At 36.3% G+C, this 10,836-nt stretch overlaps 1 pseudogene; it reads right to left on the bottom strand.

The window, feature by feature from the left end:
• Positions 1 to 288: 288 nt before the first annotated feature.
• Positions 289 to 10,822, bottom strand: LOC111021345 (serine carboxypeptidase-like 45; annotated as a pseudogene).
• Positions 10,823 to 10,836: the final 14 nt, after the last annotated feature.

The following is a 10,836-nucleotide window of genomic DNA, read 5'->3' as shown; positions in this document are numbered from 1 at the left end:
TCGACTTCCAATTAAGGGGATCACCGCGTCCTGATCTCCACTGCAAGTTGAAGGAGGAATTAAGAAAATATGAATGTCCAACGACATTTTTAATGTTGATAAAATAAAATAAAATAAACAATAAAGTATCATTAATATAAACATATTATTTAATACATAATTTTTTTTATTTAAAATGTTTAAACCTTTAATTTCTAATTTTGATTAACAAATGTGTTTAATAATTCTCAATTTTACTCAAAATTTTATAATGAAAGATAATTGAAATTTTTTTTTTCTTTTTGAAAACTATGTTGCTTTGTTAACAATGGAATTTTCAAAAGTCGGAACTGTTGATGAATTTAAATCAAAATAGTGAATATTTGAGAACCAACTGTCAAATCGAACACAACTCAAATAGTTAAGGAACTTATCTCACCCACACATCTATCAAAAAATAAAGAAGCAATCACCTTCATTATTGGACCGGCAAAGGCCCAAATTCGATTAGGCTCAAGTTTTATTATTGTTGTGTTGGATTGGGCTGACTCATGAGTTACATACCAAAGTTGGATGGAGTCTAATTGGCTATTTGAATTAAATTAGAATTAACTGATAATATTATTTTAAAATATTTGTTTAAACTAAATTTGTTATTTTTAGAATTTGTATTTTAATTTTATTCTTTTGTACAATTTTTTTAGATTATCAAAAAATTTTGTAATATCATATTTTTACAACTTATTGCTTTGAGTTGAATGTTTAGTTTGGAGTCGAGTATGAGTTTTGCAAGCTGTGGAACATAATGTCCAGCATAGCGCTCTCCATGTAAAAATTTCGATATCGATATTCTGGAAATTTGTCAAACCATCGTTGGAGAAATATTAAGTTGTCTTGTTCTGAAACAATGAAGCATCCATTTTTTGTTTCTTATCCTCTAAGATTTTAAATTAACAAAATATATATTTTTATAGGAATTTACAATAATATGGAGAGCCACTTGTAATTTTGTCGTTAACTGTGGAGTAGAAGAAGGTGGTATTTTTAGAAAATGAGAATCCAAGTTCAACGCCAGCGCCAAGATACAGTATATTGGCCACTGTCAAACAAACAAATTGAGAAATAAATTGATAAATGAGTTAATTTTAAGATTCGAAGAGACCAAGAGAAAGAAAAAGGGAAATTGAGAATAAAGTACAAACCTTGGTTCCAACTGAAGTCATTTGAGATCAAAATATCTGCTTTGGGCCTGAAAGGGCAGTGCTCAAGAAAAGCTCCAGCACCAACAGATGAACAACCAGGACCTTTTAACAAAGAACAAAAAAAAAATGTGTAAAATTATATAGGAAGCTTAGTTGAGTAAATAAAAACGAGAAGATAGATGGTAGGAATCTAGGGTCTACTTGGCAACGTTTTTGTTTCTTGTTATCATTTCCTCTTTTTCCATTAAAAAGAATAGAATCTCATTTCATAATTGTGGGTTGTGTTAGTTGAAAAAAAAACAGAAACATGTTTGGTAATTTCTTGTTTAAAATTGATTTTGTTGTTGTGATGCAAATGACACTTCAGCAAATTTGTTTAAGAATTAACTCTTAGCCCTTTATGTTTTTGCTTGGGCCCATTTATTAGTTTTATGTTTTAGGGCATGAGAGTTGGTTTTTTTTTTATTTACTCTTTTGGTGGTGCGTGATAACTGTACTGGGAGAGAGAGTGAAAAAAATCACAGAGAATTTTTGACCCTTTGAGAGAAGGGGAGGGTGTTCTTCCTATGTGTTCCTATGTGTGCTGGAGGGTGTATTTTTACACCATTTCTTAATAGAAGCTTGAGATATTGATTGAAGAGTGGATGTATACCAACTTGGTGGAACCACTATAAACTATTGTGTTCTTTCTTCTTCATCTCATCTTAGGATTTGTTTTCTGCAGTGATTTACTTTTACATTTGGTATCAGAGCCAGGTTACGGTTCCTTGCTGAACTTCTGAAAGTATTCAAACTGTGAAATCTTTGCCCTGTGGACTAGTTGATATTTGAAATTTTTGTTGCTGGGTTTTTTCTCTTGACTGTGAAATCGCATGAAATTTGTTTTGCCTATGGTATATATTTGTATGCACGGCGTTGTTGGTTAATTGGAGAGGCTCAGTGGTTTGTTTTAGTCAGAATTTTTCAGATATTAACAAGTAAAGGTTAACTATTCTGAGTTGCTGTTTTTTTTTTTTTTTTTTTTTGGGATAATGGCAACAAAGGTTGAATTGGAAAAGTTCTCTGGTAAATCAGATTTTAGTTTATGGAGAAAGAAGATGCGTGCGTTATTAGTTCATCAAAAAGTAGCAAAAGCCTTAGATGCGCCCGAAACCTTACCGGAAACACTTACACTTACTGAAGCTAAGAGACGTGAAATGGATGAAATAGCCTTTAGTTTGATAATCCTAAATTTAGGGGATAATGTTCTTCGTCAAGTTGATGAGGAGGAAACTGTTGCAAAACTATGGGCTAAGTTAGAAAAGTTGTTTATTATCAAGTCTCTGCCTAATAAAATTTATCTTAAGGAGCGGTTCTTTAGTTTCAGGATGGATAGTTCTAAGAGCTTCGAGGATAACTTGGATGAATTTAACAAGATTTGCCTTGAACTTGCAAGTACAGGGGAGAAAATGTCAGATGAAAACCAAGCAGTGATATTGCTAAATTCATTACCTGAGAGTTACAAGGAAATTAAGTCAGCGATTAAATATGGTAGAGATTCATTAACTTTAGACTTAGTTCTTGATGCAGTAAGATCTAAAGACCTGGAAATTAAATCAGAAAAGAAAGATGCAGAAGTTCTTTTCGCTCGTGGAAGAACAGAACATAAAAATACGAGTCTTGGTAAACACAGTGGAAAATCTAGATCGAAGTCAAGAGGAAAGGTTAAGAAATGCTATTTTTGTCACAAAGAAGGACACATCAAACGAAATTGTTATGCGTTTAAAGCTAAGATGAAGCAAAGTAACGCAGAGAAGAAAGAAGAAGGTAGTTCGGCTAACATACATGATGGTTATGATTCAGCTGAGGTTCTAGCAGTTTCAGATCATCATTGTAGAGAGGAATGGATCTTGGATTCCGGGTGTTCCTTTCACATGACTCCTCATAGAGATTATTTCCAAGACTTCAGTGAATATGAAGGGGGAAGCGTTCTGATGGGAAATGATCAGAAGTGTATTATCAAGGGAATAGGATCTGTGAGGTTGAGGTTAGCTGATGGTACTAAAAAACTTCTTACGTCAGTGAGATATATACCTGAACTCAAGAGAAATCTCATCTCCCTTGGCACTTTGGATAAGGCCGGTTATTGTTACAAGTCAGAGGCTGGTGTTTTGAAAGTTTATAAAGGTTCGCTGCTGAAATTAAAAGGAGTTCTCAAGAATGGGTTATATTTTCTTCAAGGAGGAACGACCATAGACTTTGTTAATGCAGTCACTGATTCAAAGTCTCAGCGGTCAGTCTTATGGCATAAAAGATTGTGCCATGTTAGTGAAAGAGGTTTGAAAGAACTTCAAAAACAAGGGCTGTTGGGTAAAAACAAGGGCTGTTGGGTAAAGATAAAATCGGTGATCTTTCTTTTTGTGATCACTGTGTTCTTGGGACGGCAGCAAAAGTTAAATTTAATCGAGCTGTACATAAAACTAGAGGAATTATGGATTATATTCACTCAGATTTATGTGGGCCAGCTCAAGTTGCTTCACATGGAGGTGCAAAATATTTTTCGACCATGGTTGATGACTATTCACGCAAGGTGTGGGTTCACTTGTTAAAACAGAAAAGTGATGTTTTTAACGTGTTCCAAGATTGGAAAAAAACTCTTGGAAAACTACAGGGAGGAAAATTAAAGTAATTCGAACTGACAACGGATTAGAGTTCTTAAATGAGAATTTTAATCGTATGTGCATTGAATATGGAATTAAAAGGCATTTGACGGTGGTTTATACACCTCAGTAAAACGGTTTAGCTGAGAGGTTTAATAGAACCATTCTCGAGCGGGTAAGGTGTATGATGTCTAATGCGAATTTACCAAAGGTTTTTTGGGGAGAGGCTGTAAATACTGTTGTTTATGTTATTAACCGAAGCCCGTCTTCAGCACTACGGATGAAGACTCCTCAAGAAGTATGGACAGGTAAACCTCCTAAGCTGGATTACTTGCGTGTGTTTGGTTGTTCAGCATTCGTTCATGTCAAGCAGGATAAGCTAGCTCCAAGAGCTAAACGTTGTATGTTCTTAGGCTACCCTTCGGGTATAAAAGGGTACAAGTTGTGGTTGCTCGAACCAGGTGAAGGAAAGTGTATCGTGAGTCGAAATGTTACTTTCCATGAAGAGGAAATGCCCTGGAAATATCGGTCTTGTCAAGATTTCAAAAGAGGAGAGGATTCTAAATATTCTTCTTTTGAAATTTTGATTGAACAACAAGCACATCAGAGGGAGGAATTGGGTGAAGAACCTTCTACTGGAACTTCAGGAACTAAAACTTCTGCTGGAACTTCAGGCTGTGGTGGTCAACCTATTGAGCATGTTGAAAATTTTCCTTCTCCTGATCCTGTTTTGATTGATTTTGAACATACAAAAACTAATATTACTCAAGAGCAACAAGATGATCGTCAACGTGGTTCAGTTGCTAAATATCAGTTAACCAGAGATAGAGGAAAACGGGTAATTCGACCTCCTTTGAGATATGAAGCTGATATTGCCATGTATGCTTTAAACTGTGAAGAAAATTTGACTGATGTAGAACCAAATTCTTATGAAAAAGCTATTAATAGTGAGGAAAAAGATTTATGGTTGGAAGCTATGGATAAAGAGATGTCTTCACTATACAAGAATGAAACTTGGGTATTGGTTGATAAACCTGTAGATCAGAAATTGGTTGATTGTCGATGGCTTTTTAGGATTAAACCTGCTGTTAAGGGGGAGAAACCTAGATATAAAGCTAGGCTTGTGGCTAAAGGTTACACACAACAATATGGTGTTGATTATAATGATATATTTTCTCCAGTGGTAAGACATACATCAACTCGAGTTCTTCTTGCTTTAGTTAACCAGTTTAATCTTGAATTGGAACAGATGGACGTTACCACTGCTTTTCTTCATGGAGACTTGGAAGAAAAGATTTATATTCGCCAACCTCCAGGTTATGTAATACCAGGTAAAGAGCATCAGGTTTGTTATCTTAAACGCTCTTTGTATGGTTTGAAACAGTCGCCTCGACAGTGGAACAAGCGTTTTGACAGCTTTATGATGAGAAGCAATTTTCGTAGAAGTGACTTTGATAGCTGTGTTTATATAAAAACAATATCCAAGGATGTATCTGTATATCTTTTACTTTATGTAGATGACATGCTCATAGCTTCTCAACGGTCTTCTCAAATTGCTAGTTTAAAACTTTTACTTAGTCAGGAATTTGAAATGAAGGATCTTGGCTTTGCTGATAAGATTCTCGGGATGGAAATTCGATGAAATCGTGCTAGCAATTTGTTGTTTTTAAACCAGCGAGATTATTTGGATAAAGTAGTGAAACGCTTCAACATGGGTGGAGCAAAAGATGTTAAAATTCCTCTTGCTCAGCATTTTAAGTTGTCAAGAGAGCAGTCCCCAAAAACTGAAACTGAGATACAAGGTATGTTTCATATCCCGTATTCGAATGCAATAGGAAGCTTAATGTACGGAATGATTTGTACTCGTCCTGATATTGCTTATGCAGTAAGTGTTATTAGTCGCTTCATGAGTATGCTTGGTAAACCTCATTGGGAGGCTGTTAAATGAGTTTTGAGATATATAAAATTCAGTCAAGGGCATGGTTTGATATATTCAAAAACTAAGGATAGCCCAGACATTTTAAAAGGTTTTGTAGATGCTGATTTTGCTGCAGATATTGATAAAAGAAGGTCAACTTCAGGTTATGTGTTTACATTATTTGGGAATACTATAAGTTGGAAGTCTAACCTTCAGTCTATCGTAGCATTATCAACTACGGAGTCTGAATATATTGCTTTTGCAGATTCTGTGAAGGAGGCAATATGGTTATCTGGATTAATTGGTGATATGCTTGGGATTATTATTCAACCGTGTATATACTGTGACAGTCAGAGTGTGATTGCTTTGTCAAAAAATCATATGTTTCATGATCGAACAAAACATATAGATGTTAAATTTCATTTTGTAAGGGACAGTATAACATCGAAGAAAGTGAAGCTTGAAGAAAATTCTTTCTTCTGATAATCCAGCAGATATGCTCACGAAGTGGTCTCAGGAGTTAGGTTGAGTTACCTATGTAGCCTACTAAAAGTAGACATTGGCTGAAAACGTTGATGGTTTGTGGTTCCAATCAATGTCTCAAGCTTTACATCAGCAATTAAATTTGCTGTGTCAGGAGGGTGACTTGTGATACACTTCAGCAAATTTGTTTAAGAATTAACTCTTAGCCCTTTATGTTTTTGCTTGGGCCCATTATCCCTTGAGCCCATTTATTAGTTTTATGTTTTAGGGCATGAGAGTTGGTTTTTTTTTTTTATTTACTCTTTTGGTCGTGCGTGATAACTGTACTACTGGGAGAGAGAGTGAAAAAAATGACAGAGAATTTTTGACCCTTTGAGAGAAGGGGAGGGTGTTCTTCCTATGTGTTCCTATGTGTGCTGGAGGGTGTATTTTTACACCATTTCTTAATAGAAGCTTGAGATATTGATTGAAGAGTGGATGTACACCAACTTGGTGGAACCACTATAAACTATTGTGTTCTTTCTTCTTCATCTCATCTTAGGATTTGTTTTCTGCAGTGATTTATTTTTACAGTTGTGTCCAAAAATTTTACACAAGGTTAGAAACGTTTCTTAATGAATGAGAAATGAGCTGAAACAGAAACAGTTACCATAATTGCTAATGTTTCTAAAAAATTGATAATTAAAAAAAAAAAACAAGAAACGAACCCGTAACTAAACGAGACACAATTAATAATTACCTCCGTTTAGCCAAAGAACAAGAGGCTTGGAAGCGGGATTGGTGTGGGCTTCCACAAAGTAGTAGAAAAGAGCTCTGCTTTGGTATTGATCAACGCTAATATATCCTGAATATTGCTGGAAGGCAACAGCTGGTTGCCCTGGAAGCCTCACTATTCTTTCACACTCTCCTCTCCAACAAAACGTGACCATTACCCACAAAACAGCTCCAGTTATCCATTTCTTACAATAATTATTCATTATTGTCTCACAATAATAACGCTATTAATTGCTTTCTTTAATTTGGCTTATGGATCATAAAACTCCCCATCTATTTATAACCCAACGCCAACCGCTACCCTTGCTGACCACTATTTTAGCTTTACCCTCAAACCTTTTGTTTGTTATGTTGGTCGCATCCTCATAATAATTATAAGTATTCATACATTGAATTCGATAGTGAATGTTTTCATTTAACGGAAATTATATATTTTAATTATTTACTATTTGATAATCATTTTTAGTTTTAGTTTTTAAAAATTGTGCTGCTTTACTACCCAGAATTTGTTTACTACTATTTTTCCCTAGGCTTTTTATCCATATGATGGAGAGCATCCATGCCTCCATCATAAAATTCGGTCTTGCGAGAAGTCAAAGATTTTTTTGTGTTAAGCTCATCCAAAATTTTGAATACAAGACCTTAAGGTTGATACCACAAAGTTCCATACCATTCCCAGGCTGCTTTTTTGGGACCAAATAGAAACAAATTTTTAAAAACTACTTATATTTTCATTGTTTTTTGTTTAGATTTTGAAAATATTTTTAAAATTTGGATAATAAAGCAAAGAAACACCTAGTGAAGTAGAAATAGTGTTTATGGACTTAATTTTAGACCACTGGAGACAAAAAGTGCTTTAATAGGTAAATATTAAGTAATCTTAATTTATAAGCTCATAAATTTATCGTTTATACTGGGCGGCTTGTTCAACAACTGGTTGATCTAAGAAGTTTTGGGAAACCGTGCTTGGACTGCCAACAAAATCAATAACTCCAAGATTGTAAGTTATTAGAATCAAGAAATATATGAATAACAATCAAACTTTGTTCTAATCAAACTTCAGTATTGCAATTAGATCTTCGTCAACTAAGCATACAAGAGTTTAAAATTCTGAAATATTAGCATCAATTCCAAACCCGCTCGTAAGACTAATTTTAGTCGGGTCTAGACAAGAACAGACTAAGCGAGATGTCCATAGCGGACTTCAGACGGAGAGTTGTAATCTTTTATAAGCTTTTTTTTCTCTATACACTATACCCGACGATGGTAACTCCATACTCTGAATTGCATAAGCTATTGTAGGCTCTAAATACCCTCTCTCACATGGAAATCAATCTTTTAAGAATTTTCGATATTCCTTTGTTATTTTCCATCAAACAAATGACATCTCCCCTCAGAAATCCTAACTATTCCATCTTAGTATGTTATTGAGGAATCTCATTTGCTATTGTTGAAACAATATGCATGTTCTGACTGATTTTTTTTTTTCTCAACCATGTTTATTGTGGAATTCTACTGATTTTTTTTCCCAATTAAAGAATCCTACTGATTTTTTTGCCAACTCATTTTTATAGGAGAATATAATAAAACAAACAAAAAAGGGAAAAAAATATCTATTAAATAAAAATCTAGAGAGTCCTATGATATCTTTTCCAATACATTTTTATCTGAGATGGTTAAAAAAAAATTAAAGCAGAATAAAATCCTTAATAAAAAATATACTAAAAGAGATGGTTTAAAAACAAATTAAAGCAGAATAAAATCCTTAATAAAAAATATACTAAAACGAGTCTTAAAAAGAAGAAATGTTATCGGGTAAAAACAAATGTCAAGTGTAAAAAAAGTCGACTAATTAAGCCACTGGGACGGATCAAGAACCAACCCGACATGGTCAAGTGCACGAAAAAGGAATCGAGCGCATCGACAACAGGTCGAGCGTTCCTATAGTACGTCTCATATGAAGAATAGCTAGGAAACTGGACACTGACGTCTTATACCCAAACCGCTACACGTCTCTAGGATTATTCAAGACGCCACTAAGCCCCCTACCTGCATGACAAGAGGAAACAGAGGATGTCAGTGGTCCCCATGAACCCTTGACGTGCCATACCTCTTCCTTGTAGATGCTCGAGAGACTGTAGACCTCCCACCAAAACCCTCTCTATCTTCATATATAAGAAAACAAACCACCATAATGAAGGTGTTATGGGATTGGATCCGACCAAGGAAATGGGCCTCTACAGACCAAAGAGGCCCGAACCCAGAGACAAACAGAGCAAGCCGGGGCTCTATCCCGACCCTAACTTGGCGCCAATCAGGACTCGGCTTGTTGGCCGAGCCTACTTTCTCTCCTCTCCCATTGGTTGAGGTGCTTCGGTCCATGAATACTTGTGATCTAGTTACAACGAATAGATGGACTCAATCTGAAGGCAAGACTCCTATAAATGGAACCACTAGATGAACCTTAGAGGTAAGCAAGAAAATCCTAATTGCTTCACTCAATAATTCTTCCTTCCATCACTGACTTTGGCATCGGAACCAGTGTGACCGAAGTCACACCGGTATAGGCTTGTTCGATTTTGCAGATATCTAGTCCCGTGTTCATCGAGTTAGGTGCATGTTTGGCGAAACCGAGGAGGTCAAATTTCCAGCATAAACAATTGGTACCGTTTGTGGGGACGATTACAAAATTTGAAGCAAACTTAGCCAAAACAAGACCAGATTCGAGGAGATTAGAATTGAGCAAGTTGATATGAACCTCGATGGGGGTCAATAATGTTTCAAATAGAAGAGCCCGAGCAGGACAATCGACCACTCGGGAACGATATGCCCGAGCTCTGATCATCAACTAGATCCATCCACCCTAAGAATGAGAGAATTGGCCAAGGAGGTGGAGTCTATCCCTTTGACATCCGAGGATCGACGGGTCAACATTGGAACCAGGTTAGGAAGTGAGGAAAAGACGAGCCTTATAAGTTTCCTCAGAAGCAACGTCGATGTATTCACATGGTCACATGAGGACATGCCAGAAATCGATCGAGAAGTCATGGTCCACCGACTCAACGTCGACAGGAGATGTAGACTAGTGAAATAGAAATGTTGTCCCTTCAACCAAGAAAGGAACGAGATTGTGGCTGAACAGGTAAATGATCTACTGAAAGCAGGTTTTATTCGAGAGGTGCACTTCCCCTAGTGGGTATCCAATGTCGTGTTAGTAAAGAAGCCCAATGGCAAATGGTCGACTTCACGGACTTAAACAAGGCCTACCCTAAGGATTCTTTTCCCTTGCCTCGGATAGATCAACTGGTTGATGCTTCTACCAGACATGAAAGACCGGGTTTCATGGACGCCTACTCTAGATATAATCAAATTAAGATGCACTTGCCAGATCAGGAGATGATCTCTTTCGTCACAAGCGGAGGCTTATATTGCTACACAATAATGCCACTCGGGTTAAAGAACTTTGGTGCAACCTATCAACGAATGGTAAATCAGATGTTTGCAGCATTGATTGGCAAAAATATGGAGGTCTACGTGGATGATATGCTGGTGAAAATCCGAAAAGGCAATCAACACGAAGCAGACTTGGCAGAGGCATTTGAGGTCTTGAGGAGATACAAGATGAAGTTGAATCCCAACAAGTGCACGATTGGAGTGACCTCAGGAAAATTTCATGGGTTCTTAGTGTACCAACCAGGAATCGAAGCCAACCCTGATAAAATCAGAGCCGTGTTGGAGACGGGCCCACCCAAAAATTTTAAGCAATTGCAGGGACTCAATGGAAGAATAGTAGCACTCAACAGATTTGTGAGTCGTTCAACTGACATGTGTCTACCATTCT

The sequence above is a fragment of the Momordica charantia genome (genome assembly GCF_013281855.1).
Source record: "Momordica charantia cultivar OHB3-1 chromosome 5 unlocalized genomic scaffold, Mcharantia_2.0 BLBB01000005.1, whole genome shotgun sequence".
Taxonomy (NCBI): Eukaryota; Viridiplantae; Streptophyta; class Magnoliopsida; order Cucurbitales; family Cucurbitaceae; genus Momordica; species Momordica charantia.
Note: the sequence above shows the minus strand (reverse complement) of the source record. Positions and strands in the feature narration are given on the sequence as shown.